Genomic DNA, 13,278 nt, shown 5'->3' on the forward strand with positions numbered 1-13,278 from the left:
AATTAAAGCAATTATTTTGTTGGACAAACTTAATCCTCTTTTTTCGTGTCGATTCCCTCCCAAGAGTGCATAGGGTTGATTTTTTTTTTTTTTTTTATGATATGCGCTTCAGTTTGTGGTTATTTTCTCACCATGTTTTGGATGGCTATTATAGAGTTTCATTAGTTACTTAAAAAAGGAATGAAAGAATGAATAGCGAAGGCTTGTTATTCAGAAGGCTCGTTAGTCCGACAACAAAAAAGTATGTTATTTCTAGGGTACGTTTAAACAGTCCGAAAATGAAATTGTAGATTCATTATAAAAAATAATAAATAAACTTGTATGGTGGCAAACTACGATGTTGAAATGTTTACACAATAGGATAACCACAAAGTCAAAATTGGGTATACAGGTCCCATTGGAGACATGTTCTTTTTCATACCTCAATTCTAATTCACGGTGTCAAAAATTCGATTGCTTGAAATGGAAATTGTGATACCAGGCATTACAATTCATGACGGTTTTTTCTCAGTCTACTGTTACGCCCGAAACGAACACGCATTTGGGAGGTGTTTGGAGCCAGGCTCATAGTCCTAGTATAAGACCTTTTTATTATACAAGTACAACCTTACTTACGCGATATCTTCTCTAGTCATATTGGTATCTTTCTATAATTTAATTCAAATAAAAAGCATAAAATTTCAGGGCTTAACGCGTGCTTAATCACTTTAACACACGCATGACTTGTATTTCTTCCTATCAACAGTACTGGAAAATGATATTGCAAAACAACCTCCCCCCCCCCCCCCCCCGCCCCCATTAGTACTCATTTTATGACCCTCTAGGCCTGAAAAATTAGCAGGCTGCGTCCAGCCTCTCGCCTAGCAAAGTTGACCAGAAGCAATTAAATAACTTTTGTCTCTCCGCCAGTGTGACTATGGCCGCACGAACGAGGCAAACACGATCAGTGATTACACGATACCCCTACGCCTGTGCGAACCATGGCTGCTAGCGTAATGACGGGATAAGAATCACATACAAATCTGTGGCATCACGATATCCCTCCGCACAGACTACATTCGTGCATAATCAAGATCTCTCAACATCAGAAGGAATAGTTCGAAGGTTTGCATTTTCAAAGGATTTGGGTTTTGACGTGACCATTTTAGCAATGTCACACATACCGCATGCATGAGCAGAATGCTTCGATCGCCCCTGATTACATACGCTGTATTGACGATGTAACATGTCTGTGTAAAATTGTTTCTAATTCGCAGAGCTAGCTTTACCTAATGTACCATGAATAATTATAATGATAATGATAGCAATGATTATAATAATGATAATGATAATAACAATAACAATAATAATAATAATAATAATAATAATAATAATAACAATGCCTTATTTATCCAGGGTATAGCCTCTTCGGTGTTTCTGTTGAATAACAGAAACTTGGTTATACATAAAAACTCTGCCCCAGTATTTAATATGGATAATTATAAAATTTTACGAAATGATCGCAGATTCAGACGAGGAGGAGAAGTCCCCTCATATGTTCATGATTCTCTCACTTTTAAAAACAGAAATGATATATACATTGATGGAACCGAAAATATATTTGTAGAGCTTGCAAGTAATACTTCAAAAATATGATTATTGGAGTGGTTTATAGACCCCATAGCAGCTCAATAGATTTGTTTTTAGAAAAATTAGAACATAAAATTATTCTTAATAAATTGGCACGTGAAAATAAATATATTTATCTTATGGGTGATTATAATATTGATATTTTACCCTCTAAATTAAATAATAATAGTTTTAAGTTATTGAATACACTCTCCATGTATAGATTCCATCCTCATATCAATAAAGCAACCAGAATAGTTAACAACTCTGAAATTTTAATAGATAATGTATTTTCCAATGTCAGTGAGTCAGAAAATTCTAATTGTATTTTATATTTTGATGTATCTGACCATCTCCCTAGTTTTGTTATTTCTCAGAATAAGGTTGATTGTATCAGGAATAAGTATAAACGCGAATATATTAGAAGAGAGACACAACAAAATATTGATAGACTAATTGCTGATTTGGCAGTTGAGTTTTGGGATGATGTTTTCGGTGAATCCGATGTCAACAGCTCGTATGAATTGTTTATGAATAAGCTTCTTTTTTTATATAACAGGAATATACCCCTTGTACGAAAGAGAAAAAACAAGAGAAAGCCCCGCAGACCATGGATTACCAAGGGTATTTTGTTATCGATAAAAACACGCAATAATTTATACAGGAAAGCGTTACACACGCGATTAGATGTTGATTTTAATAGATATAAAAATTACTGAAATATATTAACAACTATTATACGATTGTCACGTAAATTTTATTATTCAAAAAATACTGAATCCAAAGGATCCAATACAAACTTGGTACTTGAGGATCTTTTTGGAAATAAAAAAAAAAAAACACTTGTTCTAAAATTATTGAAAATGGATATGAAATTACGGACCCAAATGATATTTTATATTTTGTTAATACAGGATCAAATTTAGCATCTTCTATAAGTGTAACCGATAGTAATTTTATGCAGTATTTTTCTGAATCATTTGGTCTTTCTCTTTTTTTTTCTCACCAACTTCATACCATGAAATAGTTAGCATTGTTAAAGATCTTAAATCCAGTAAGTCCTCGGGTTATGATGGTTTAAGTGTTTATCTCCTTAAACAGATTATTCATGTTATCGCACCCCCACTAGTACACATATTCAACATATTTCTCAGTTCTTTCCGCTGCCCAAACTCACCGAAAATCGCAAAAGTGATTCCCATCCATTAAAAGACGATCACACACAACTAAAAATATGACCGCCCAATATCCCTTCTCCCCAGCATATCAAAAATTCTAGAGAAAATTATTTATAAAAGACGATTTTCTTTTTTAAATGAACATGAAATTCTTATTCCGAATAAATTCGGATTTAGAAAAAATCACTCTACAGATTACGCTATTATTCAACTTTGTGATAAAATAATTGAAGCTTTTATCAATAAGGAACATATTGTTGGAATTTTCATGGACCTGAGTAAAGGCATTTGATACTATTGATCACAAAATTCTTATTCGAAAATTAAAACATTATGGAGTTCGATGAATACCCTTGCTATCGTTCACCGATTAATTGTCTAACCGTGAGCAATATGTTGATTTTGACTCATGTTCCTCCAGGAGATTAAGAATCAATTGTGGAGTACCACAAGGGTCTACCTAAGGCCCTATGTTATTTCTTATCCATGTTAATGATATAATAAATGCTTCCCCAATTTTAACTTACATTTTGTTTGCAGATGATACAAATATATTTAATTCACATAAAGATCCACAGATACTAAAATCCGCACACTTAATTTTGAATTATGTAAAGTTTCTTCTTGGTTTAAATGCAATAAATTTTCTTTAAATATTTATAAAGGTAATTTTATACATCTTAAAAATGTTCATTCTTCTGATATTGAATGTAACTTTTACATTGATGGGTTACCCCTTGTAGAAAAAAAAAAAGTCTACTAAATTTCTTGGTGTAATTATTGATGCTAATACCTGGAATGAACATGTAAACAATATAAGTAGTACTGTATCGAGAAACATAGGTATATTGTTCAAACTGAAAGATCTTTTGATAGAAAAGTCTCTTTTTATTTTATATAATGCACTGATTTTACCATACATTACATACTGCAATATGGTATGGGCATATTCTAACAAGACAAAAATTCAATCAGTTCACCTTCTCCAAAAAAAGAGCACTCCGCATTTGCACCAACTCACATTATCTTGCAAACTCTGAACCATTATTTTCTAAATTGAAAACTCTGAAAATCAACGATATTCATAAATTAAAATGCGCAATATTCATGTACAAATACAAATCCAACACCCTCCCTTCCTCGCTCCACAACCTATTCACTGTGAACTCCAGCGTCCACGCTTACCCAACTCGACATTCCAAAGATTATCACCTCCACAATCCCAAGCTAATGATCGCTCACAAGTCAAGCTGTCATATGATGATATGATGCATGATATACGCAGATGGTAATGCTATTTCCAGAGTTGATTCAATTAATTTTCTTTGGATTATTATAGATTAGAGATTATCCTGGAAAAATCACATCAATCACATTCATGGCAAGATCAGCGTATCCATTGGGATGATTTATAAGCTTCGCGTGATATTACCAAGGAAAACCCTATTAATGTTACACAACGCCCTTGTCTTGCCTTACTTGTTTTGGTCTGGAGCCACTGAGCGTGACTTAAATCGTCTTACTGTTCTTCAGAAAAAAGCAATTCGATTGTGAACAAACTCTCATTATCTTGCTCACACTCCTCCCCTTTTCAAAGACGTAGGCTGTTTATCCCTCAAAGATAGGATCTTTTATAGAACGAGTATTTTTATGTTTAAATAAGTACATTCGATATTGCCGTGTATTTTTGATGATTATTTTAAAACGCATTCTATGAGTCATAATTTTAATACACGTTATAAACAAAACTTTGTCTTGCCATTATGCCGATCTAAGATGAAATATAGGAACTCAGTGCAATATAAAGGTGCAAAAATATGGAATTCATTAGAATATAATCTTAAGTGCATTATGAGTTTAAATCATTTTAAGTTGAAATTGAAACAATATCTCTTTGAATCTTATGATTAATTACGTTTTATCAAAGTATTGGAACATTATACATTCATGACGTTCTGTTTTGTGTTTTATTTATGTATGTTCTGTTTGTTTTTATGTGTATCTTTTGTCTATTATTGAGTATCTATTGTTATTATGCAACATTTTGTATTTTGTATTTTCATGCCAATCTGTTTTTTTTTTTATGTACTTCTGTATAGGGAATCACAATCTTCAAGCCACTGGCTTTTTCGTGGTTTTCCTCGACATTTGATTATTGTACAAATATTTGGCTGTATTGTTTTTATGAAATCAATAAATTGAATTGAACTGAATTAGACACCATGGACCAGACGTTTGGAATAATCTCCCTGAGCAAATCAAGGCAATCACAAAATTATATTCTTTTAAGGCACTTATGAAAAAATATCTTTTATCGAAATATAATGATGTATGAGTGATAAGAAGTTTTGGGGTTTTATGTTCACTCATAAACAGTTTATATCGGTATATTAGGAGTTTAGTAATTTGCTGCATATCAAAATTGTTGATATTGTATACAGAAGTATGTAACAGACATACATGCAACACAAACATACACCAGAAGTAAACCCAACCATGTATACCCAAACGATAAATTAACAAAAGTGTATTTCATGGCATGCACAGCACAGCACAGCACAGCACAGCACAACACTCACCTCAGCACAGTATTATAGTAAAGAATGCCTATTGATAACAAATAAACGATAGCTATTTTGAATTTTCCCTTTATTTTAGACCTCATAAATTACTACGATATTTTAGATTTGATTATTGATTCTACTTTGTACACACGTCCGTCATACAGATATGTAAATCGATTTTAAGTCTCGAATTTTACCCCGAGGCCTCGATCCATGTCAAGCTGCTGCCTATGATCGCGGTCGCCTGCTTTTCTGTTATTATGATAGCTAAAGATGTTTAATTATAAAATCAATTCATTTAAATCCCCCTCTTTTATTTTTTTTTCTGAAATTCATTTATTGGAGCGACATGATATACTCTGAATGAATAATCAATCATTATTTACATGAGTTACAACTGTTGATTCAACTATTCGCTTCTGAACATTTTTTGTGAATGATATTATCCTACACGTCTCGATTACATCGCATACTGTCATGTTCATAGTGTGTGTGTATATGTATGTACTTTGAATTAATTTGTAAGACAGTATGCTGGCTTATGCGTCGTGTAATGTTTATTTGGAAAAAGGCAGAAATAAAACCAAATCAAACCAAACCAAACCAAGTGCCCTACCAGAGGGCCCTGCAGTTATTATTACCCCAGCGTTTCCAGGTAGGGGCCTACCCATTTATACACCTGGGTCGAGAGGGACATAGTGGGGAAACATCTTGTCCAGCAGCGTAAGCACGGGACTTTCGTGGGTTGTTTTTTTTTTTTTTTTTTCAATTGATAACCCTATAACCCCAGAAGTGCACCAGAAATATGTTATCCCAAATGTTTTTCCTCTTCCGATTGGGAGTGGGGAGTCTTATCCACTATGCCACAGCGCCCCATATAAATGAAGATTATTATTGTATTAATTATCTTTCAATTTCATTCCCTCTATCAAAAATAGGCGTATTAAAACATTTGCGATTTATTAACCCCTTAAATGGCATTACAATCATGAGCACCGAAGAACCACTAGTTAATGAAACGCTTGTTTGTTGAGAATCAAAAGGTTATGATTATACTCGAAATGGCTTTCAGGAACTGGAGTAAGCCTATATTATAATTATGAAGGGCGAAAACAAAATCCAAGCAAAGTTTTACCTTCCCCCTGAAGGTCTCCACGGAGCACACTTCACGTGCTTCATCATACTTTGTATATTATTGTCTCCTACGATTATCCTACAACCCCCTCCCTTTTTATGTTTTCGAGCTTTCTACTTCCTTTGTTGATTCCCTCCCAAAACACACACACACACACACACACACACACACAGTCATATAGTCCTGATATAGCCCAACCCGATCTCTTTTTAGGTAATAATTGAGGGGTATACAGGTAACATTCCCTTTTCATTCATTCGCATGGACTTCTCCTTCTTTAACTCTACAGGTGTCTTTATGGAGTATCAGCTTCCTCCGAATGGAGGTAGGTCGTCAACCTAAATGGTTAATTTCATTTTCTACACACCTTATTCCATCTTTTTGTATACTATTACTACTATAAATGTTTATACAGCATGATATCTTGTGACTATCCAGTCACGCACAATCAAGATCACCTGAACTTCAAAAGGAATCGTTGCGCTTGGAGACATATTTTCCAAGGAATTAGGTTTGTTATCACTTCTGTGTTTATGTTCTCGCACGTACATACAAGAGATAAACCTACATAACTGGTATGTCTGTAAAGAAATGTTACTCCACGTGTATATAGCGCAGGGCCAGCTTCACTAGATGTAGTACTAGGGTGGTAACACGTTTTCCCTATATTAAACACAGATGTTCTAAAAAGGGGACGATTTATCAGTGAATGAGTGCTGAAATGTCATATAAGGTAGCAAACAAAATGCTGAAGAAATACTTTGAATAGACACACAATATGGATTAAGTGGATGGGAAACACACAAATATTTTCTAAAAACAAACGATTCCGAATGTTTTCACAAAATTTATTTTGTGAATGCCTATGATATTTACAGAAAGGATAACATTGCTCGTTGATTGGTCCAACAAAACAGAAAAATCACTCGGTGTTAGTATACAGTTTTATTTACATGACTGAATGATTAAGATCATCAATATCTTTTCATTTTTATTTCTGCTTAAAATTTCCGTAATAACCAATGGAGTGAATTATAGCTGCACCAACCACAGACTCTATTTCTATGATTGCGGTATTGCCCAATATAAGGGCGCATTGCAAGAAGACCAAATTGTTTTGCTTGTTATTTTACATGCATAAGTTATTCAGTATTAAATTCATGTATTCAATGGGGTGATACTTGCATTCAGTCTTTCCAGATTTATTTGATTACAAGTTTAATTTGGGCATCAGAAGGACGCATGAAAACCTGTGCAAGTCATTCAATTCAAACCGGTATTGGAACGGAACAGTGCCTAGGTGAGAAACCTGCTCAATGTAAATGCGCCATGACCCGCTACGCAATGAAGAAAAGAGTTGTAACTAATGTTTTCCTTCCTCTCGTAGTTCGAATGCCAGACATTTCGAAACGTGAAGTAGAGGAGGCTCAAGAGTTCCGGGAGGAGAATCCCGCCCTCAACGACCATGACACCAGTGATTAAAATGACGACGGAACAGACGTTTGCGTAGCGGAATACTTCATCCGCCGTCTTGCGTGATATCCTCTCGTCGTTTATACAACAACACAAGACGTAGCAGTAGAAAGTTACACATGCAAGCGGGACGGATTTGTATCATAGAAAAGATCAATTAAACATGTTCTTTATTTCTCTGTATTTTCTTGTCTGGTGTGCTCTCCTTCCTGCGAAAAATTATGAGCTGTATGTTATACGTTACAATAGATTGTGCAAGGATATTCTATTTTTTTCATTGTTTCTCTTTATCAACTATACAAATAGAAGGAAAAGGGAACAACTTGATTTCCTATTTGTTAAATATTTCATCAAGGTATCTATCACTTAAATATACTCGCTATACTAATACTCTTAGGACTGATCAGCAAGCAGTGGTTCTTCCATTGCTTTCAGAGTTTGTTTGTTTTTTTTATCAGAAACGATGATTACGATCTAATACAATATGTAATGAACATGGCAAATGAGTAAAAGGAGCGTTGATTTGTTAACCCGTTAAACGGAAGGTAAAATTAATGAATAGTCATGCGCATACATAATTATATTTCTTATCTTTACGTGGATTGTCTTTAGCAGAATCTCATTCACCATTAAACTCCCTCTTAGGCCCGAATTCACAAAGGTGGTACAAATGAAACCATGGTTTAAACCATGGACAAAAACCATGGAGCGCCAAGTGTCGCACGGAATATTTCTTTACGAAATTGGTCATTTCGTCGACAAAATGAACATTTCGTTAACGAAATTATCACTTCGTGGACGAAATGTTCATTTAGTTACAAAATATTGTCATCTTGTTACAAAATAAACATTTCATCGACGAAATGACTACTGGAGACAGTTTTTACGTCATTCATTTTCACATCAGAAAATTCAAATTCTGAAATCTCTTTCTTACTGTTACAAAAATACAAAGAATTATATATATTTACAATATTTACAATTTTTTATATTTACAATAAATCTATTATCATGAAATCACTTTGACCATTTGAATAACTTATTATTTCAAATTTGTATCAACTCATTTAAATTAAAATGAGAAATCAGTAATGTAGAATCATCAGAATTTAAGATATGTATGACCATACGTGATTAATATCAAACATAATCATTGATCAAATAAATATAGAAAATAACAATGGCCCAATCTGGATCCCTAAGATCTTCACGTAAAATATCACAATTTTGTATCCGATAAAGTATCGTTACATATAGTGATTTGTACCTATTACTACAGACCTTGCATAAATAACAAAATTAATATATATGTTGAAGGCTTCAAAAATCAATAAATTGCTTTCCTAATCAAGATTATCGACATAATCAATTCAAGTACTTGCTGAATTTTTCATCTCTTCAACGATATCATATATATAATAGAGAACATCATGATTTTGATAGGAAAAAGAAAAAAAAAAGGAATTATTGTTTGACTGGTGAGAAGCAAAAAATGGATCAGAGATATAACATATTCATTTTCATTTACAATCTTTCCAATATTAAAGGGATAGTATAGTTTTGGTTGAGACCTAATTTCAGGTTTCTAACATTTTTGGTGAGCAATGAGAAACCTGTTATGAAATATGAACGAGCATGTATTCCATGAGGAATTCTTTTATGGAAATTGGTTTTGAAATGGCTGAGATATCCAAAACAGAGCAATTGTAATAAAGTGTGGGACCCACCTTTAATTACGATCGCTTTGTTTTACTTTGTTTTTGGATGTTTCAGTCATTCCAAACCCGATTTTCATCAAATAAACTTTGAATTCCTCTTAAACTGGTATGCTCTGTACTATTTCATAAGTGTTTTCTTTGTATTTCACAAAACGTTAAAAGCCCAATTCTAATCTCCACCAATACTGTACCATCCCTACAAAAACAATCACTGAAATAACTGGTAATTTCTCTTTCATCTATTATTTGCCGACCATTATGTAACATACATGAAGGAGAACTTGACCTTTTCTTCGCAATAATCCCTTTATTACAAGCCATTTTTTGTAATCATTAAGACATTTCTGGAATCTACTCATAACATGAATGGCATATCATTGCCACCAGGTATCATTATTGGTGTGTTGGTGTGAAGAAAAAATGCATTTTATGGCAAAATGCATGGGGAAAAAAGTTGCACTTAAGGTTATATGAAGCGTATTGTGTATATCTGGTGCAAGTTAGCAAATGTGCTTTTCAAATTGTTATGTAATTGTCAGGAATTTCTTCAGGTACAATGTGCTTCCCTATTAAACAGATGTTATGCATACTTTTTAAACGATAGGCCTTTTCAATATGAAAATGTTGGTCGAAGCCATGTGCTTTTTAATTCCAATTTTGGTTCATCACATTAATGTGCTTATGGCCATTTTGCATCATATATGCCGCGTCTGAAAATTTTTGAGGGAGAGCTACAGCTTTCCTTGAAGCTGGGGTTCCGGTTAAGGAGGTGGCCAGGAGACTAGGGGTTTCGCCCAATGCCATAAGGAAACTTAGAGCAAAGTTTCAGGAAACTGGAGAGGTCAAAGATCTGCCAAGAGGTTTGATTATTTGTGTAAAAGTCAATGCAAATCATTAAAGTGAAACTTTTTTTCCATGAATTTTGACATATATTTTTTTTTCCACACCAACAATGATACCTGCTGCCGATATGCCATTCATGTCGTAAGTAATAAAATTACCTATCCAGTCCCGTTTGAAAAATGAAAATTGAGTTTTGGTTTCCTTTGAATACTAGGCAGATTATCTTTCGTCGAAATTCATTAGCAGTTAAATCACGTATCTCGTCACCATTTTTGTTTTGGATTAAATGATAAATGAAATGAATGGAATGAGTCTTCGGAATGCTCAGAGAAACTGAGTTCGTAAATTAAGATTTTCTGTGTAAGTTCGTTTGTGAGTTTTTCGCGTGTGTGTGTGTGTTCATTCATGACTGTATTCATTTGTATCGCATTTTGCAGGCATACAAGTTTGATATTATGTGGGAGTAATTAGTGATTCGAGGTCATAATGAGGACTTGACACAACTTTGAGTGTGTGCGCGTGCGATGGTATGTGCAACCACAACAATTTAGCAACACGGGGAAAAATAACTAGCAAAAAGTATTTGACAACACAAGACATAAGATGAAACGTGTACACACAAAAGGAGAATGGAAAGTGAACGCAAAGTATAGATGCTGGACCCTGCAAAACGCCTCGATGAGCGTTAGTGAAGCCTTACAACTATGGACATTACACCTATTGTTTATTCCTCACACTTGCCGATAATGTTAAAATAACTCACAGTGCAGAATCCATTGTAACACACTGGAGTAACCATCGCCTTCACGGACTATCGACTTCTTTTTTGTGTTCTGTTTATGTTCAGTTCACAAAAGATTCCTCACATTGCCTTTGTTCCTCGAGATGTGATTATCAAACACGGATCAAGCCTATAATGAAACTCGACGGAATTCAGGGAGCGTGACGGTATGGGGAAGAAAGAAGCAAGCAGCTGCACAACAGGTGTCTAACACCTTTACACAATGTCGATCTATCGATTCAGAGTTATCGTAGTTTGTCTTTTCTTCTACATACTGCATAGTTCTTACTCCTTCCCTCTCTCTCTCTCCTTGTCTTTCTCTCCTTCTCCTCTTCCTCCTCTCCCTTCATGGATCTTCCTCTCTGTCTACAGACCCATTCTATCTCTCGCATCAATTTGCGCTTCTCTTTACAGATTCAATCATATTTCATCTCACTGACTTAACAAATGCGAATATACACGACCAGACTGAATTTAGTTGAATTGATACTTTTAACCTAGCTCTGATGTCATGGATTTTGTGTCCTGTTTGATGAGTACGTCCTATATATTATAGTTAAAGATAATGTACTTATTTTCTTTCCTGTTAATGAGTTCCTCTATTCACTTGCTCCTACTGATCAAAATGTACCACTGTTAATCCAGTTTTCATACATTAGTATAGGTGATGCTGAGTTGGGTGATATCATCTTGAAATCATTTAGCTCTCGAGAAGGCATGATTTCACACCTCCAGCTATCCCTCGACCTCATATATCAGGGCACGTTATGGTGATTGTGCCTTCTCCTCTTTCGCCCCCAAACTATAAAATGACTATAGAAAAATCTCTCCATCAGCATCTGGCAGTTCAATACCTTAGGTTCATTTAAGTCACTCCTTAAAACTTATCTTTTCAGGCAGTTTTATAGGTGATAGTTTTAGTATTAGTTGTAATTTTTGTGACATATGATTTTGCGTAATGAGTTATTATGTATAGATGTATTTGTTTATGTTTTCTCCTTTACTTTTCTTTCTTCTTCTTCTCACTTCCCCTGCGCTTAGAAATATGATATTAAGCGCTTTAAAATGTTACAATATATTATAATATCGATTTTGTGTGTTGTGTACAAAATACATACATTAAGAACGCAAATTATGAATACATTTATCAACATGTTTACTTTTTTGGTGACTTCGACACTCTGAAGAGTTTCATCTAAATAAAGGGCTACGCGTAACATAAATGTACGTAATCAATGGGGTTTTCTGGTGGTTTCACATCTTTTCTTTTCTTTTTTTATTCATTCCGTCCCACTCCTCTTCCCTAACTTCGCTTGTCCTCTCATCACTCTCCCTCTCTATGTGCGTGCATATACGTATATATACATATCAATATATACATATACATACATACATACACTATATATAATTATATATATATGCATACATATATGTATATATATGTATGCATACATACATATATATACACACATATATACATAATATTATACATACATTATATATGTATCTATTTATACATGATTATATCATTTATGCAATCTATATACATATATATTTAACTTTTGATCGAGCTTTAGGAAGGCATCGTGTAGCTATAATCAACGTTAGCGGTGAAGCATGAGATTGAATAGGATATCAAAATATATTTATGTATTATATATACATATACATATATATATATATATATATATATATATATTCCCACAAGCATCTGCTTCTATGTAGGTCCCCCCCCCCCCACACACACACACAATTTTATTTATCTGTCATGAATGTACCCTTGAGAATGATTTCAACTTATTTTATGCTATGTAACTCTGTGTGGAAACCTAATGCATGAAATAAAAATATGTGTGTGTGTGTGTGTGTATTCCTCCCCTGCTTTCCTATTATTGCATTTTGATTATTCGGTGGTTATCAGCTTATCAGCAAATTATGGTACTTAAACATACTACAATCTTGTTTCACATGCACAAGT

This window comes from Diadema setosum, chromosome 2, assembly GCF_964275005.1.
Source record: "Diadema setosum chromosome 2, eeDiaSeto1, whole genome shotgun sequence".
In the NCBI taxonomy this organism is placed as follows: domain Eukaryota; kingdom Metazoa; phylum Echinodermata; class Echinoidea; order Diadematoida; family Diadematidae; genus Diadema; species Diadema setosum.